At 33.1% G+C, this 6,726-nt stretch overlaps 1 pseudogene; it reads left to right on the top strand.

Annotated features, from left to right (window-relative positions):
- The first annotated feature begins 263 nt into the window (after positions 1–263).
- On the top strand, positions 264–340 carry LOC140609054 (small nucleolar RNA U3; annotated as a pseudogene).
- The last annotated feature ends 6,386 nt before the right edge of the window (positions 341–6,726 follow it).

Here is a 6,726-nt window from a genome sequence, read left to right as displayed (position 1 = left end):
GTTAAGAATAAGTGTGTTATTTTCTTTCCTACTTTTTCCAGAGTGATCATATACGTTTCTTCTAATAAAATTTAATGCAATAAATTGCTTTAATAAATTTCCTAATTTGAATTATTTTTGTATTTAAAAGATATATATAAGTCACAATGTATTATTATTCATAGTATTATTTTACTATATTGCTGGATTTGATTTTTTTAATTTTATGTCTATTTGTTAATGGAATTAGCCTATAGTTTTCTTTGTTATTTTAAAAAATCTTTAAGACTATACTTTCAGGGATCATTTCTATAGTTTGTTTAAAAATCTTCATTGCATCATAACAAGTGATGTTCATTTGCAGGAGGTGTCAGGGAGAAAGATATACTATCTCCTTCAATGTCCTTCTAGCTGGACTAAGAAACAAATTGCCATGAGAAGAGGAGAAAATCGAATTTAATTTCATGCATATGGAGAATCCACAGAGACATGGAAATTCCAAAGACAGACAGGCCTATTTATCTTTCTGTCTTTGGAATTTCCATGTCTCTGTGGATATGGAAATCCATATGTCATTCAGAACTAAGGAGAAGGAGGATAAGAGTCTGAGAGTTCAAGGGGAAGGAATGCAATTCACAGGAAGATGAAAAAGAGTAAACGTTTGGTAAACAAATGTTTGCTGAGCCACTCAGGAACAATGAGACATAGAGAACTTTGATCAAACAGGCCTTGCCAATTTCCTCCCTGTCTACCACACCTAGTTTGTGGTTTAATGTTGTTATCCATGGTGATAGTTCTCTTTCCAAAGCAGGTTCTCTATTTAAACTGTTTTAGGCAGTTGAGGGGGAGGTAAAGAGATTTTTCTGAATCTACTGGGTTTTGATTGCTTTTTAATTCAAAATAATCTTCATGCCAAAGTGGCCCATCTTGGGGTGGCCTGCCTTTGGCCCCTTACAGAAGTCTATTTTACCTCTTAGACATTTTTAGGTTTTATTTTTATCCTTAATATTTTGACATTTTACCATGTTTTGTCCAGATCTGTTTTCTCTTATTCATTTTATTTCATGTTCAGCAAGTCCTTTCACCAAAAGTGTGTATATTTTGTCAGTATTTTAAAGTGATCTTTCATTATACCTTCAATTATTTCTTTGCTTTATCTTTGTTCTCAACACCTTATTAATTATATATTTGAACATTTAATTTTTTTCTTTATATCTCAATTTTACTGTTTTTTTTACACATTTCATCCTTTGTATTACACTCTGTAAAAATCTCTCTTTGTTATCTTCCAGTCCACCTTTAATCTTATTCATTTCACCATTAGAGAGTTTTAAATTTCAGCTAATTTTTAATTTCCAAGAATTTCATGGATGAAAAGTCCTCTCAAATTTATCTGAAATTATTCACTATGTTAAGTTGAAAATATTTATTTTTAAAAAATACTTATACTAGCTTCATTTTTAATAGTCAAAATCTAAAAATAGCCCAAATGCCCATTAAAAAAATGAATGGATAAACTAGTTGTGGTATATCCAAAAAATAATGTTACTTAACAAAAAAGATGAGCTACTCATATGATATCATTGATAAATTCAAAGTAATTATAATACATTCAGAAAACCAGATAAAAAATACAGTAAATGGTTTATGATTCCAAACATATACTTTTAAGAAAAAAATGCAAAGGTATCTATCCATTGTATAGGAAAGTAAATCAATGGTTACTTGAAGAGATGGAAAAGACAAGGAAAAATTATGAAAGGTAAATATAAGAGATTGGGGCATGATCAGGACTATGATGATGGTTTCAGAGATTCGTTCCTCCGTCAAAACTTATCAAATTGTAAACCCTAAATATATGCAGGTGAGTACATGTAAATTATATATTTAAAAAGCTTTGAAAAATGGTTCAAGATAAAAAAATGTATACATCCCACTCTTTTGGAAATACATTTGGCAACCCTATATTACTGTACCAGCTTTCTTGTCATGCCCTGTGAGAAAGTTCACTCTGAAAATCCTATTTCCCTGGAAGCAACTCTTCTTTAAAGCAAGTACTGTTAGCTATTTGTTCTCTTTTGCTCTAACTCAGGCTTATTTTTGCTTTTCAAGAATTCTGAAGAATATCTCATAAAATGAAGGAAGCTATTTTTATTTTTCAGCATATTGAAGTATTAGTACTTGGTTTTAGATCTTTCTCTTCAGCTCTGGGAATTTAGAGCAAGAGTAGAAGTAGATAAATGTACTCAGCCCATCATCTTGTTCTAAGTCTTATTAAATGTTTGGTTATTTCACTGATATGGATTCAATACCTTTTCATTTCTCAGTGACACCCCCAAAATAGCCATACTATCTATAAACATCATTTGTTTATTGGATATTTCTCTTATTTCTTGAATTCATGCTCTTTCATTTTAACCACTATGAATTATTGTTCATAGTGGTTTAATGACCACGTAGAACCTATCAGTCACAAGACTATTATAAACTCTAAAACTACAATGGCTAAAGACAATAAAAACTAAACTAAATAAAATAAAAAACTTTCAGACCCTGAAAAAATGTGACCCTCTTTTCAAGGAAGGTCATCTTAAAAGAACTATATAATGGCCTTTAGATAAGTCTCAGAACACTCTTGCTGGCATCTTGAGACACTGGAAGTCCTCAAATATTTATCTTTGTAGAGCACATATACACATGATATGCATCTCAAATGTGCATCTTTGCAGAGAGTGTATATATATACATATAGAGAGTGTGTGTGTGTATATATATATATATAAATATATATATATATAGTATGTATGAGAAAAGAATTATTTCTCTATTTCAAAGAGTAACTTCAATAAGCAAATAATATTTCCAGGATATCTTCATTTTATCAAAATGTTAGGCCAAATATTAAGCCTATTACTTTCATTCTTTTTACGATAGAAAACTGGTGCCCTGCTGGCTCTCTGTTCTACTAAGTGTATTAAGCAATGTGTAATAAATATATATAATATGTTTTTCTAGATTAGAAGTGCTTCCCTAAAACAACAGTTTATAATATAAAATAATATAAAATTCTGCATTCAGCTCAGATAATATGGAATATAAATATTTTATAATTAAGAATTTTTTAAAGTTTAGATTTAAAATGGAGATAATTTGAAGGTCAAAACCAAAGAGATTTTAATTAAATGTGAATTTCACTCAGGAAATCATGGATTTTCCTACTTATAAGACTTTTTTTTAAAGATTTAATTTATTTATTCATGAGAGATACAGAGAGAGAGAGAGAGAGGCAGACACAGACAGAGGGAGAAGCAGGCTCCATGCAGGGAGCCTGATGTGGGACTCGATCTCGGGACTCCAGGATCACGCCGGGCCAAAGGCAGGCACTAATCTGCTGAGCCACCCAGCGATCCCCTATTTATAAAATATTAAATGTATGTTTAAGCACTGCATCATCGTTTTTCTTATCAACTGTATATTAACTAAGATATGCTTTATATGTCGTATCATGAGAATTAAATCAGAAAAAAAATGTGTTAGGCACTTACAACCGATTCTGACACATGGTAAGCCCTCAATAAATGTTACTTATAATTATTTGTTTTATTATTATCATTACTATTTCCTGTTATGCTATCAAAGAATCCCAGATTATAGAAAAGCAATTTCTCCTGAGATAAATATTGTAAATTCACAGTTATCATTTCTTTGATAAGACTTAAGAAAATAAGAACTTGTATTATTATTGTTGAAATACATTTTATAGTAATGGCATGAAACACACACACACAGACAATATTAATTTCTTTAGTGTCGTGAATTGTACTGAAGTAATTTTCAAGGACTCAAAGATCTGTGATGATTTACCATCAGTAACTTTACAATAAAGATACTGTTTCAGTCAGACACATGGCATCAAATTCTACCAGTATTAACTAATTATATGACATGAACCTGGGGCCAATAGGAGGTGAGGTCAAGCTCAGAACGTTTTCTTGAGGGGAAATGTAAAACACAATACATAATCCAGGCCAGAATTAAACTATTGGAGATACTGGGGTTGTGGGGTGAGGGGGAGTAGGGACAAGGTGTCAGGAGAAATGTTAAGTGTCCAAGGTCACTAACAGTGAAAATAAAACTCAGACGATCATAGCTCATAGAAGGTACATCATATTCCCAGAATCACATAAAGACTTAGAGATTAAGAGGGAGTGGTAAGCCCTCAATAAATGGGCTTTATTTATTTAAATAAATAATATTTAATTAAGACCTATATAGGCTATGCTACCTCCTTACATGTGTACTTTGAAAATTACAAATTAATAATAGATAATGGTTGGAAAATGAAATAGTACGTAATCTGAGTATCAAAATCAATATTTTGTGTCTTTTGGGAAAACAAAAGGAAAGGAGGTTCCAATACCTAGAGGAGGATAAACCAATGCCTGTAGGTCTCCCACATAGTAGGCACTCAAAATAAATGAAAGAAAAAGAAAGAAAGAGAAGAAAGAGAAGAAAGGAAGGAAGGAAGGAAGGAAGGAAGAGAGGAAGAAAGGAAGAAAGGAAGAAAGAAAGAAAAGTTAATGATCAAAATAATCAGTGGTAGAAGCACTGTAATCATTTCATAAGTATCTGAATATAATGTTACTACAGGACTTGAAAACATTTTGCATCATGTATGAAGAGCATCTGCCCTAGACTTTCACTCTTAGTTTACACCAAGGTTCTTAGTCCTGGCTGGGCTTTAGAACTACCTAGGAAATTTGAGAAATACCAATGCCTAGGTCCCAACAAGACCTATTATACCCAAATGTCTCAGTGCACGGCTCAAGCCTCGGTATTTTTTTGAAGGACCATAAGTGACTGTAATATACAAGCAGGGTTAGGAGTCACTACTTTTAGAATCCCTTTCTCTGACTTTTCTTCCCTCTCCTATCATGCCCTCACATGATTTACCTCCAAAATCTGCCCCATTCTTCCCTCACAATTCTTGACTTAAAAGTTTTCTTGAGTGTATCTATTATCCAATGCATTGGGCAAATGTAACTTCTTCTAGCACTCCTAAGAGCAAAACCCATTTGATCCACTTTGACTTTCCCAAACAATAAAGAATCAGAGAAAGGCCGGAAAGATAAAGAAACAAATGGCTCAAGTGGACATGGACTGGAAATCCCACTGCACCTGACTTTACCCCTCTCTGTGCCAGTTATCTTTTATTCCCTCCATTTCCCCATTTTCCAGCCAGATAGCTGATGCCCCCTCCTACATCCATCCTCTAAGTTACTGAACTCTCTTGTTCTGACAGCAAATTATTTTTCTCCTAGTTTCAGCTAAGAAATGATTCCATATTTTTTACTTTAACCTTATTAGGAAAGTGATAGTAATGGGAACATGAAAAAGAAAGCCAAAATATTAAAAAGCAAAAATACTAAATTGTAGAATATTTAAAACACAAGTGGTTTAATTAAAAATTGACAGCTCCAGAACACACAAGACCCAGTTCCTTTTCCTGAACTACAACAAAAATTATAGTCACCATTTAGTGAGCATCTTCTTGTACCTAAAATCCTATCAGGAGCCATGATCCCTATGACATTACTGCACAGTTATCACCTTTGTTTCACTATTGAGAAAAACAGGTCACGGTCACATAGCTGAGAAGTGGCTGGAGCCATCCTACAAACTCAAGTCTCTGATGCCAAAGCACTTCTCTTTCCCCTGTAGCAATTATAATAAACTGAGCAAGCTGGCTTTGAACATGAGATGAATTTGGTTTGGACCTATTGCCAGGTTTATGAGACCCTCTCCCAGGATATACTATCGAGTCTTCTCTTCTAGAATCTCCACCTTCAGACTGCCTTCTCTATGTCTACCTGTCTGCCTCTTCTGGTGCTCTTCAGCTCTGCAGCCGTTCCTTTCTCTGGAGTCAGTTCTGGTCCCAAACTTCTTCTGACTCTGAATTTATAGTTATCTCCCTTTCTCCTCCCACAAGCCAACTGGAATTTATAATTATTATAGTTTTATAAGCTCAAAATAGCTTAACTATAATCTCACTTATCATACGATTACAGAGACAGAGCTAGTCTTACAAACTATATTTGGTACCAGTGAGGTCTCTCTCATATCATGACTCTTTTTAAAATACAGTCATGGTATTTTGGTATTATAAAATAGAGTATTGGTATTATTAGGGTTTTTCCCCCAAAGTCCTTATATTTTTTGCTCAAAAATCCTGCAAGGTCCTGTGTAGGCAAAGATTTGGGCCATATGCTTCATTCTTTAATATTAGATGTATATAATTAAAGATACAGTAAAATATGCTAAGTGAACTTAATCTACATTTCAGTAAAATAAAACATCAGTTACCAAGAGATACTGCAGCAAAGGGTAATCTAACTCAAAATAAATAGACCTGAATTTACTTGAAAAAGCATAGTTTTTGAGATCTTTAATTGAAGACTAAACTATATAGCCATACAACATGATGCAATTAGAAAGCAACAACTCATCTGCCATTGAAAACTCAGTTGCCAAGTATAACACAGTTAAAATGCATGCTGTGACCACTCTTGAAAGGGAATAAAGGAAAATAAATGTAAGGCCATCCTTCTTTATAAGGTTGAGAATTCAATCTCAGATATAAAACAAAGCTTAAAGAAAGAAGATGAAATAACAAAAGCAGCGCAGACAAGGAAATACAGAAAGAAAATGCATTGGGACTCCTTAATGTAGCAAAACAATAGACACAAA

This window comes from Canis lupus, chromosome 1, assembly GCF_048164855.1.
Source record: "Canis lupus baileyi chromosome 1, mCanLup2.hap1, whole genome shotgun sequence".
NCBI lineage: Eukaryota > Metazoa > Chordata > Mammalia > Carnivora > Canidae > Canis > Canis lupus.
This window is presented reverse-complemented; position numbering and strand designations above follow the sequence as displayed.